A 13,399-nucleotide genomic window follows, 5' to 3' on the forward strand; every position below is an offset into this window, starting at 1 on the left:
ATATATATATTATAATATATTATAAAATTTACAAAAATCGAAAAATCGGTGAACCGAACCAACGGTTAACCGAATCAATCAATCGGTTAACTAGTTGGCTCCGGTTCGATTTCGGCTACCAATTTTCCAAAAACCGATAGTACTGATTCGGTTACAAAAAAAGGCCCAAGATTTGGTTAACAAAACCGTGAGCACCCCTAATGTTTGGGAGTGCTTAAATTAAAAATAAGTGCTTATTAAATAAGTGATTATTCGAATAAGCATTTCTTTGCATTTGGCACCCAGCTTTTTCAAGTGTTTATTTTAAAAAATAAGCATTTATTTCATATTGGGCGTTTGGTGGTCTTTTTCTCCAACAAGCACTTAAATAAGCAATTGTGGCTCTTTTATCCTTCATTTTCTTTCAAATTTTCAAAATACCCAATCCAAAGTGAATGAATAAAAGTACTTTGATAAAAGTGCTTTCATAAAAGTACTTTCATAAAAGTGCTTTTGTAAAAAGAACTTTTTTATAAAAGTGGTTCTAAAAATACTTTTCTAACAGTGCTTTCGTAAAAGTGCTTTCATAAAAGTACTTTCATATAAGTGCTTTCGTAAAAGTACTTTTTATAAAATTACTTTTATAAAAGTGTTTGTAAAAGTGCTTTTATAAAAGGGTATAATTGGTATTCTAAAAATTTATCGGGGACAATTATGGGAGAAAATTTTTGAATAAGTGCTTATTGTATGAGCACTTAAAAAGAAGCTAGAAATTTAGGCTAAGAAAAAGCCCTCATTTTTAAAACAAGCACTTATTTCGGGCTTATTTCCCAAACAAAATAAGTGCTTAATGGCCCTAGATACGAAGTTTCTTTTTCTTATGATGAATAGCCTAAATGCAAAGAATTGACATTGTTCTTGTTCTCCATCTTCTAAGCTTATAGAATCTTTGCACCCAACAAAAAAAAATGATAAGGCTCTCAGTTAGGGAGGAGTACAAATACAAATATGTAGAGTGCGAAACCTTGTTTTTCTATTATTTTGTATGTATTTGCATTGTACACATCACTGTTTTCAAAACCGGATTGGACCGGAAAAACCAGGAACCGGTCACCTGATCGGTTCCGTTTTCCTCGAAAACCGCTTTTTCCCTCAAAACTGTTGATTTTGGTCAGCAAACCGCTAAACCGGCCGGTTAACCATTCGAACCGTTCTAACAGTTTTGACCGTTTTCCAATTTTTTATTTTTTTGTCAGAATAGGCCAGCCATTCAAGTCGAACAGTCGGACCATTTGAATCAGTAACCGGACCCCTGACCGGTTCGGTCACCGGTTTATTTTTAAAAACCATGTTACACATTTGTATTTTGTATTCTTTACAAATGAATATGCTTTGTGATGGCGCCATGACAAGTTCTTGAGATGTTAAGAATGTCCTCAAGTCAGAGGGGAAAAGATTGCACCGGATCCGGAGTCCTCCCAATTATAATCTTTTCTAGTATTTCAGGCTTTAAAATAAATAAATAATAATAATAATAATAATAATAATAATAATAATAATAATAATGATAATAATAATAATAATAAAGTTTTATGAATTGATAAAATCAGATAGTTTGTAAACAAATTATAAAAATAGTAACAAATACAAAAAATAATGTTTTAACTTGAATTGTCTTTTCTTACATTCCTGTGCATCGTACCAAATCCTAAGACCATTGTTTATCCTCTCCCTCCTTTGAACACCACTATCACCATCAGCAAAACAAGACCTCTCTCTCTCTCTTCCTACCTTTCCATTTCTTCATCTAACCTTAAGTCCAAACCCCATCGGACATCATGACAGAGCATTGAGCCACCATCTTCCACCCTCCAATGGAAAGAGAGCAAAACCTTCTGTCTCCACCTCTTTCCCACTCTCTTTGATTCTTCTTCTTCTTCCATTATCCTCTAAGTTTTGTCACTACAACCCGATCCACATTCCACTGTCATCAGCCACCAATGGTTACAAGTAACATACAAGCCAGCCCCCCCCCCCAAATTTGTATTAGCAAAATTGGCATCAATTTCTCTATTGTCACTATTACCAAACATAAGGTGAAATAAAAATCTATGAGGTGGGGTAAACTAGCATTCTTTTTTTTCGAATTTACTAATTTTTTAATCACAAGTGGAAAATATATTACCAAAGAGATTCCCCTATCCTTAACAGTAAAAGGAGGATAAGAAGGCATATTTCGTACTCCATATGGAGTCTGATGATAATTGAAATCTAAAAATTAGATCACAGATAAGAAGGCATCTCAATAATAGAACCCAAAGATAAGAAAGAATCTAAAAACATTGTAGTCTTTCCAAAAGATAGCCCATTCTGTCCATAAATAAGACTCAAGTGTGAGTTTAGTGGGGGGGGGGGGGGGGGGGGGGGGGGGGGGGGGGGGGGGGAAGGTGTTGGGAGTGACTTGAAGTATAGCTTTCTCTTTAAGAGTTTTCTTGTATAAGTTTTTTGTTGAGTGTTGTAAGTTTCAAAAATCTCCTTTTGTAATCTTTGTCCTGAAGAACTAGTGTAAGCAAGGCTAAAGAACTCTCTGTAAGTATTTTACTACAACAATAAATATCTTTTGTATGTTGTGTTCTCATCTCTGGTTTAATTCTCCTTTTATTTTTTTTTTCATTATAACTATCAAAGTTCTATCAATAATCTATGTGTTCTATATAGATCTTCAGTAGTTGTTCTAGTTTCCTTCTATTAATTTGGTATCAGAGCCAGATTGAACCTAGAAGTATAATCTTTGTCTTACAGAGATTTAAAACATGTATAGAGTATTGTTAAGCTAGAATCCTAACTATTGACCAAGTCTAGAACCCTTGAACTAAGGTTGAAGTTGTGATAGGGTATGAAGATTTGTTTGACATTGATTGACTGTGTATTGGTGGAGTGGAGAACAAATATAATGAATAAGTTGTTTAAATATGGATCTAATAGAGAAAGTACCTCTAAAGAAGGTAGCTCAAGCTCTTCTCCATCTAAATCTATGTCTATGAAAAATATGGAAGAAATAAATTATATTAATATAGGAAAACACACCAAAACTAGACAATTCCTAAAGTAGCACCCTTAGAAATATATAAAAAGGGAATTTTTAGTCTCAAAACAAATTTTAATATAAGAACTATAGCCCTAGGAAATGAATGCAAAGACTTTCATCTAATAGATAAAAGAATGATAGAGGCATACAAAAGGAAAGTTGATAGTAATTTTATTCATTTTGGACTTGTTCAAGTAGCCATAAAACCACTAATCAGACTAGGACTCCAAACTGCAGCCCTAGCTTGTCTTAGAGATACCAGTCATAACAAGTTCAATGATTCCTTAATAGGAATAATAGAAGAAAGTCTACACCAAGGACCTATTTATTTTAATGCATTTCCTAGCTTTACAGTCTCAATCACATACCAAGGGATTCATGAGACATTAACCTTAAGACTACAAACCCAAGGTTTTGATATGAAACTATGACCCGAGAATGTTACTTTAGTATACAGAGTTTACTTTAAGACTATGAATATTATATGTCATAATACTAGGATCACAGGAATAAAGGGAATAACAACCCTGTTCCAAACCAATGTTAGGAATAATGTTACTATTCCAAAACCAATTATATAGGAAGGTGTACAATTGCCAAAAAGATGGATTATAGCTAATCCAGAGCCACCTAAATCGATAGAATCCATAGAATTAGAATCTATAATCAGTGAAAATGATGGATCAATAAAACTAAGATTCAAAAGGGCATCTATCTCATCTAGACCTTCATATTCTGAACCAGTAAAAGCAAGGTCAATCCCTTATAGGAGATCTATGGACTTATCAGTGCCAGCTTCACATCCGGGAATTATTATGCTACTTATGATACTCCAGTACAGAGTACTCTACCATCAATGTATCATACAACGCCAAAGATAGTTGTATCCTCAGTAAAGTCTTATAAACCAATTGAGGCAAATTTTGAAATAAATATTTTAGAAATTAAGGAGGAATTTCAGATAAACAAAACATTTTTTAAACTAGATTTTAATTCTAAACTAAAGAGAAAACAATGGTTTTTTACTAAATTCTCTAGAGAATAGTGCATCCTTCAATGGAAGACCGCCTCTACTGAGAAATAATAGAATTAGTGCATCCTCCAATGGAAGCCATAAAAATAGGCAAAGATAAGTTAATAGCTATCCCTATTAAAAACTTTATAATCATAAAAGAAGTCGGAGAGGTTACCCCAGAACATTGTTCTCTAGTAGTATAACAGAACAACTATACTAATGTTTTTTTTTTACAAACTATAGGGAAATAGACAAATAGAATAAAAACTCTATTAAACTCCTTATAAGTATCCCATAAGAAAACTACCATTATCAAGAAAGAAAAACCCATGGGAATCATGTGACAATTTCCATTGAACATAAAACTAAAGAAATGGCAACGAGGTCACTCTAAATTGAACATAAAACTACAAAGAATTAATATCAAAATTAATTTCTTTTCAAGGTCACTCTAAATTAGGAATGGCAACGGGACGGGGAGCCTCTCCCCATCCCCATCCCCATAGGGATCCCTATCCCCAAAGGGATCCCCATTCCCCGCGATTCTTTATAATGCTAACCATTTTATTTTTGTTTTTTATGTTATTTAAAAAATAAAAATAAAATAACTAAAATTTACAATTGTATTAGAAAATATTCAAACATATTTTTAAAAATATTATTATATAGATGTATGTTTACATATTTACATATATAACGTATGCATACATATATACATATATATAAGTGGGGAACCCACGAAGCAGGGATCGGGGTCCCGCGGGGTGGGGAGTGATCTCCCCGTCCCCGCCCCATTCCCGCTAACAAGGATGAAAATTTCCCCATCCCCATCCCCATGGGGGAAAAATCATCTCCATCCTTGCTCCATTCAGGGCGAATCCCCATGGGGATCAGGGAAATGGGGAAAATTGCCATCCCTACTCTAAATGGGGAAAAGGAGAATCTTCTACCACTCCTCTCAAAAGGAAAGAGGAAGAGAAGCACATTAGTCAGAAACTATCTAGGACTCCTGACTAGCATTCTCTTAACTTATTAAGTGAGGTATCAGAAACAGTCAAGAGGGCAACCCCAATCTCAAATGGAGCTAAACAAGCTTTCATATAGGAGCTAGAAGCCTTATTACCCAAGGCACACTCCAGTAGACTTTATTATTTGAGGAGCTGGTCAAAAGCCAAGTAAGTTATGATGGAAATACCTTTTATGAGTGGAACCTAGATGGAAAATTTGAGTATCATATTCATGAGCTTATACATCACATGTCTATGTATGCTAGTGCTAGTAAACTAGTAGGAAATAAGGAAAGAGTAATTGCCATGGTAATAACTGAATCCTTTACAAGACAACTTAAATGGTGGTGGCATAATTATCTCAATTATAGAGAGAGAGAGAGAGAGATTACATTCTCAATGCCATCAAAAGAGATGAGGACAAGGAAGTTATGGTAGATACACAAGGTCATCCAACCCAATATGTTGTTACTACCTTAATTTTGAACATCCTTGGTTGCTTTATAGGAAATTCAAATGGCATGAAAGAGATGATAAGCGAACAACTTATAAACCTAAAGTGTGAAATACTATATGATTTTAGATGGTATAAGGATGTATTCTTATTAAAAGTCCATAGATTGGATAATGCAAGGAAAGATTATTGGAAAGAACAATTTATTTCAAGACTTCCCCCTTTGTTTGCCAAGAGAGTTAGAAACCACCTAAGAAGCATAGGTTGAAGAAGATCATTATATCCTCATTATCCATTTGGATATTTGGTACAAGTCATTAAACAAGTAGGACTAGATTTGTATAATGATTTATGCCTTAATGGGCAAATTAAAAGAGAAAAAAGATGGTTCTAGAAAAGAACTAGGAGACTTCTGTTATCAATTTGGAGTAGGACCAAGAATCCTAGTCCAAAATCACTACATAAAAAGCAAAAGTATAAATCAAAATATTGTGCTAAGAAATATAATAAACAAAAGGAAATTCTAATAACAAGAAAACAAAAATATACCTACTTGTTATAAATGTGGGAAAAAGGGTCATTATGCTAATAAGTGTTTTAACAAAAATCCTAAAAATCTTAACAAATTAGCATTAATATGCATTCAATCGAGAAAGAACAACTTGTAAAGATCAAACAAGTACAAAGGAAGGATCAGATAGCATTAATATGCTTTCAATCGAGGAAAACAACTTCTAGACATTCTAGAAGAGATTCCAGATGAGGAGAGTAAAAGGAAACATCTACTTAAAACAATTAAAGGAAATCAAGAAAGGGATAGAAGATTAAAATCTAAAAAAAAAGAACTCCTTAAAGCTGAAAACAAAATCTCATATGAGCAGATTATGAGAAGAGCTAGAGAGAGTACATCTTGCCCTCCTACTCTAATAGATCTTAGGCAAGAGGTTCAAGACCTCAAAAAAGAAGTAAAATTGCTAAAATTAAGAGTGGAGTAATTAGAATCATATAAAGACCCAATTAATTAGGAAATGTCCCTAGAGTCATAGGAAGCAGAAAATATAGAACTTGCAGAATTTGTGGGAGCAAATGAATAAACTCATAAGAAGCTTCAATGATTTCATTATTCGTAAATCCTGGCGGAGCAATAAATTCCCTCGCCTCTAAATATCTTGAGGGCACCATTTTATTGTATGTGGTATAAATAAAGACCAAAAATAGTATGAAGAGATTCTTATTCAAACAAGATCAATTGGAATTATTACAGAGATCCAAAAAAAGACAGATGTAGCTAATTCAAAGCTAGTGATTATTAAATTCCTTACTAAAGAAACGTTGGGAGAATTTAACAAACCTAAATTTAATTTTAGGAAAATTAATAGGAGACCCGGTTATTCAATTACAGGGATTACTAAGATGCTTGGTATAAAGCATTCTTAATCTAGAACATGGTATTTTGTCACTCAAGCTTTATCAGATTTTCTAAAGAATTCCAAGGACCTTACCCCGATTAGGTGTATGTTTGGTGGTCCTCTTAGGGAGCTTCTGAAGATATTTTCCCCCAAAAGGAATTATTAGATAAATTCACAAATTTTAGTCAATGATGAATTAAATTTGCTTATAAGCATGTAGAGCAATTTGAATTCTTCAAGACCTATAAGCTCCCTTGGATTTTGCGGTGCTCCTATCATCTAGATAATTCTTGGATGGCATTTGCAATAGAGTGAGAGATGGAGATTAAGTGGTGGGATAAATTCAACCTCTCGTCAATATTCAAGCCCATCCCACAAGATGACATCTTTCAATCTTTTTTCGAATCATATCAGCAATAACTTTGGAACAAATTTCTTGACCTAAACCACATCCAACTAGAAGAAATGTCCCTCCAGCTTGTCGAGAAAATGAAAGAGAAAAGTAAAGCTGCCACTAAAGATTGTGACTCTGAAAGCATGATGTTGGCTGGTTCTCAATAAGGACTATAATGTTGAAAAAGAAAGAGATTCCTCCTCCTTAACAGTAAAAAGGGGATAAGAAGACATCTTTCGTACTCCATAATGGAGTATGATGATAATTGAAATCTAAATATCAAATCGTAGATAAGAAGGCATCTCAATAATAGAAGTTGAAGATAAGAAAGAATCTAAAAAGATTGTAGTCCATTATGTCTATAAATAAGACTCAAGTCCTAGTTTAGTGGGGGGGTGAGGGGGAGGTGATAGGATTGTGTAGAAATTGAAGTATAAGACTTCTCTTTAGGCTTAGTTTGGAAGGAGTATAAGTACAAATATGTACAATGCAAATACATACAAGATATAAGGTTTTGCACTCTACATGTTTGTATTTGTAATTGTTCCAAATTGGGCCTTAAGACTTGAAGTATAGTTTTCTCTTTAAGAGTTTTCTTGTATAAGTTTCTCATTGAGTGTTGTGAGCTTCGAAAACCTCTGTTTATAATCTTTGTCCTGAGAAACTAGTGTAAGCAAAGTTGAAGAACTTTCTGTAAGTATTTTATTACAATAATAAAGATCTTTTGTATGTTGTGTTCTCATATGCAATATCCGTAGATGGTAGAAAATTGGGAATCAAATACAAGATCCCTATTGTGCACATATGCAATAAGGGAACCTACCTAAAAATTACTTTCCTTATAGTTAAGGATTTAAAGCAAGATGTAATTCTTGGAACTCCTTTTTTACTATCAATATTACCTTGTCAAATAGATTCCTTAGGAATTACAACCAATATATGAGAATACAGGTCACCTATGAATTTTTCCAAAAACCTAAAGTAACAACATTGAATATGCTTAAAGAAAGCCGAAAAAACAAGGTTAAACTTATTCTTGAATTACAACTAGAAATAAAAGGAGAACAACTTTCTAAAACTCTGAGTGATTCAAAAAACCCAGTGGAAATACACAATTTTCAAACTAAAATAGAAAATGAGATATGTGTAGAAACACCAAGTGCTTTCTGGCATAGGAAAAGCATATTGTTGATCTTCCTTATGAGGAAAGTTTTAATGAAGCCAAAATTCCTACTAAAGCAAGACCTATTCAAATATATAAAAGGTTACTAGAAATATGTAAAAAAGAAATCCAAGATCATAATCCAAAGATTTAGTAAGGCCAAAGAAATCTCCTTGGGGTTGCCAATGTTTTATGTGGAACATGCACTAGAAATAGAAAGAGGAATCCATAGATTAGTAATTAGCATACATTCTTCCCCATTGTGGTTGATGGGTGTAATTAGCATACACCCATCAAGCCATCCCCCCATTTGTATTAGCAATTTGGCATGGTGAAATAAAAATCTATGAGGTGGGGTAAACTAATTAACATTCTTTTTTTCTAATTTACTAATGTTTTAAAAGAGAACCTAATATTTTTTATATCAGTACTTCTTTCCCAATAACCAGAGGTATAAACTATATCCAAAAGTTTGATTTTGTATTCAATATTCAATATAATCAACTTAAATAGCTAGAGAGAATGAGAGAGAGAGAGAGTGCTACCAAGGTTTTAAAAACCGACCTAGAGTCAGAATAATTTTGGCCATCGGTTTCTGGGTTGATGGTTCAGCCATCCGATTCAAAAAGATGACCTAATAATAAAGAAAATTAAAATAAAAATGGTCAAAACCGTTGAACGGGTTGAACAAATCGACGGTTTGGCTGCCTGCGTCAATGGATCAATGACCAATTTAACAGTTTTGGCCAAAGACCAGGTTTGGGGTAGAATGGAGCCAATTTCCTGGACGATTCCCAGGCTGAATGGTGCGACCATCCGGGTCAACGGTAGTTGAAAAACAATGGATGCTAGTATTGAATAGTGATTTCTGGAGGTATTAACCCGTTGTATCCTTAAAGGGTAATCACAACAACTTTATTTGTGATGCGTAATGTGATGAACTATCTACTCAACTGAATTTATTCGTTTTTATCAAAAAAAAGTGAATTTATTCTTATATTGTATCAGATATCTATCTATCTATCTATCTATCTATCTATCTATCTATCTATCTATATATATATATATATATATATATATATATTAAAACAAAGCGGTGAAGAAAAATTTCTCCTTTTTTGAATTTTTTATTTTTTTATTTAGATGGGGGGCTACGGTAATAGCGTAGCGCACCTGGGGCCACGGAGTCAGTGTATGCCATGGAGCAAGTCGGGCCATGCCAATGTGGCCGGGGTGACCAGGCGATGATTGGGCAGCCACGTGTCACCTAAGGCCAATTCAACCATGACCTGAACACCGCTCCCCTAGTTCTGAAGTCGAGGAATGAAGTGTTCGGCCGAGGTATAGCGTGGTAGGGTGCTTTGTTTCTCGGCTGAGGAACTCTAAGTTGAAGTTGGTTGAGCGTCTAGTCCACTTAGTATTCCTTAGTGCTTGCCAAAATTTGGGATCCACGTAATGTAGGTCATGGCTGAGGAGTTCTTCGATCATCTGCTACATGATTCCAAGAATTCTAGCTTCGAAATCCGAAGACCACTCCTCCAGTTCCGAAGTCGAGGAGAGGGAGTGCTCGGCCGAGGTATTGTGCAATCATTTATTCCGGCCAAGCGCCAAGGAGTTAAGTTGAGCTTCAAAGTCTGGGCCTCTCTGATGCTCGGTTGTGCTACGCGGCAGAAGAGCTCTTCGTTCTTCAACTGAGGAACTTGTGCATGAAATTTCGAAATCCGAACACAACTCCCCCAGTTTCAAAGTCAAAGAGTGGAGTGCCCAGTTGGGGTGCAGCATGGGCTCCTTTGGTTAGGGGTCGTCGTTGGGCGTCTTGAGGAGACCCGAGGGGTTAGTTGGACCGACGGTCTTGGGTGGACCGCAGGAGTTCGCAGAGTTTGTTGGACCGGCGCTTCAGGGCGGACTGGTGCAATTAATGTCTTTACCGTTGCTTGTCAAGATCGTCGCTTCGGTTCCGAGGCTTCGCTCGTGCGGTGACAGTCACGTCGATTGGTCTTCTAGAGCTTCATCAAAGTGGCGCTTGATCTCCATCGTTGATTTGGATTCAATTCGCACTTCTAGGGGTTATAAGAAGGGGTGGAAGGGCATTTCTCCTTCGCCATTTGCGAGAGGAACTGCTTAGATAGCTCGGCAAGGGGTTGTTGGCATTGCTCAACTTTCGTTGATTCTGCGACTTCAAGCTCGGTAAGATGTCTTCCTCGCCTTCCCGTTCCTCTTCTTCTTCTTCAGGTTCCTCTTCCAATTCAAGTGGCTCTAACTATGAGTCTGAGGTCGGGGACTTTGAGGTTGTCGAGGTCGAGGAAGCTGAGGTTGGCCCTTCTAGAGTGGAGATAGAGCTTCCAGCGTGGGTTGGTCGTTGATTCAGGACCACCCCCCTGCATTTTGGCTCCCGAGGACATGACTCGAATCCGAGCCATGTATGACATCCTCGAGAAGCTCAGGATGAGGTGTCCACAAGTCGGGGAGAGGCCAACGGATGCTTGGCTAGGTGAGTGGTGCGTGTACGAGAACATCTTGGAAGTCGGACTAAGGTTTCCTTTGAACGAAGGGGTAGCCAGGGTGTTTGAATGGTACCGAGTGTTGTCGGTGCAACTGATGCCAAACTCTTTTAGATTTTGTTCGGCCTTATGTCTTATTGCACGGTCCATGACATAGAGTTGACCGGCATGGTGAGCTATCTCCTCTAGCTGAAGCTTCACCAGCAGGGCTACTATTATTTCTTGGCCAGGAAGAACATCAGAGTGTTGGTCGGGGCCCCATCCTCTATGAAGCATTGGAATGAGGAGTTTTTCTTTGTGCACTATCCTTGGGGCATACCTTTCCCGGCTGTGCTGCAAAAGCCGAGGACGAAGGTGCAGCAGCCCAAGTGGCATATGCTTACTTGGGAGGAGAGGTCAGCCCTAAGCATGACCGGTGAGATAGATGTGGTGGCGTACATGTGCTCTGAGATGTTGATGCTTGCCGGACTAATGCGTAGGGTGGTCAGTCTGTTTTGTTGCTTCGGTTTACTTGTGGAGTCCTTTTTTCGCTCTTATGCTTACTTTGTTACAATTATGCAGTGGAGGTGTGGAAACAGCGAGCGAGGAAGAGATCATCCACTGAATGAAGGAAAACTAGAGGCGAAGGGGGGATGTGTGGTCTCAGCCGCATCCGGAAGTGATCCGGCCACCGAGGTCTTCTGAGAGGGCATCCTGTCAGCAAAAAAGGGCTCGACAATGGGGTGACGATGAAGATTTGGTGGTGGTGGAACCAGAAGTCCATCGGGCTTCCGTTCCTCCTTCTTGGTGGATGGAGGTGGGGGGTAGTAGCTCGGCCTACCATATGTCGCGGTGGACGGTCCGTCCCGAGGATGGGCTTGAGACGGTGGAGGTGCCCAAGCAGCTTCTTTGCGGAATCATGACAGCATCCATCACTTGGGAGGCCGAGGAAACTGGAAGTGATGCCTTGGAATGCTCACTCATCCACTGAATGAAGGAAAACTAGAGGCGAAGGGGGGATGTGTGGTCTCAGCCGCGTCCGGAAGTGATCCGGCCACCGAGGTCTTCTGAGAGGGCATCCTGTCAGCAAAAAAGAGCTCGACAACGGGGTGACGATGAAGATTTGGTGGTGGTGGAACCAGAAGTCCATCGGGCTTCCGTTCCTCCTTCTTGGTGGATGGAGGTGGGGGGTAGTAGCTCGGCCTACCATATGTCGCGGTGGACGGTCCGTCCCGAGGATGGGCTTGAGACGGTGGAGGTGCCCAAGCAGCTTCTCTGCGGAATCATGACAGCATCCATCACTTGGGAGGCCGAGGAAACTGGAAGTGATGCCTTGGAATGCTCACTCATTTGAGCAGCGGGTCAGGTAAGTCCGTACTTGTTTCTATTGTTTTAACTAAGTTTCTCCATGCTAAAACTGTTTCTTGTTTGTAGAATGCGTGCTCGGCAATTGCTCTGATTGACCGCCTTCGGGACTTGTGGGGGATGTATGAGAGGGAGCACTCCGAATATTTGAACCCGAAGGCTCAACTGGCCGAGCTTTGAGTGGCTGGGGAGCGGACAACCGCGTTGGAAGTGGAGGTGGCCAAGTTGAAGGGCCAGATAGCCGAGCAGACGAACGTTGTTCGTAGCCTGAAGCAGCAGATCACCGAGTTGAAGCCTGAGAGGGAGCGGCTGAAGCAAGAGGCCATTGAAGCGACGGTGACTCAATTCAAGGGCTCGGTTGACTACCGATAGGAGACGGATGAGTACGCCTCAAGCTCCTATGAGGCAGGGTTCAACGTCTTCTGGAGGAGGGCGTTGTGTCACTGTCTAGAGCTGATTGATATTGCGCAGACTTGGGGTGTGTATGATGACGAGACCCCACCCGCCGTGGACAACCTTATTGCTGATGAGGGCGATGGGGACGAGGAGGGCGAGGAAGGAGAAGAAGCTGCTGAAGAATGAGTTGCCACGGGATTTTCTCCATTTTTCTCTTATTTCTGCTTGTAGTGGCTCGGTATGTCGAGCTTTATATCAAAGATAATTTGCACAACCAAACCTAGCCCAAAGATACTATATTACTATGTGCTCCTTGCTACATTATATCAAAGATAATTAGATATTACATGATTATATCAAAGGGTTCCACTATGATATGAGTTTTGGTCGGTCAAAACTCTTTGGATACCATGTAATTTCCGCATCATAGATTTTTCCTATATCAAATGAAAAATCACATCATGGAATTACCTCATAGACAAAGACTAACCACCGGGTCCACCCAATAGACGCATGCCCAAGCTCACAAACACTTGGGCATGGGCCTTATTGAAACGATAATAAATATTTATTTATTTACTTAAGAATTTTTATACATTTTTATTTCCTTAAATTTTGGGAATTATTAAGAATGCTACTATTTCATTATC

At 38.2% G+C, this 13,399-nt stretch overlaps 1 long non-coding RNA gene across 1 annotated transcript; it reads left to right on the forward strand.

The window, feature by feature from the left end:
* Nucleotides 1-2,432: 2,432 nt before the first annotated feature.
* On the forward strand, nucleotides 2,433-13,097 carry LOC148804261 (uncharacterized). Its single transcript, XR_016080799.1, has 3 exons — nucleotides 2,433-2,568; nucleotides 11,571-12,354; nucleotides 12,423-13,097. It is a non-coding gene; the product is annotated as an uncharacterized LOC148804261 (long non-coding RNA).
* Nucleotides 13,098-13,399: the final 302 nt, after the last annotated feature.

Source organism: Nelumbo nucifera, chromosome 1 (genome assembly GCF_055504915.1).
Source record: "Nelumbo nucifera cultivar China Antique chromosome 1, China Antique-T2T, whole genome shotgun sequence".
Taxonomy (NCBI): domain Eukaryota; kingdom Viridiplantae; phylum Streptophyta; class Magnoliopsida; order Proteales; family Nelumbonaceae; genus Nelumbo; species Nelumbo nucifera.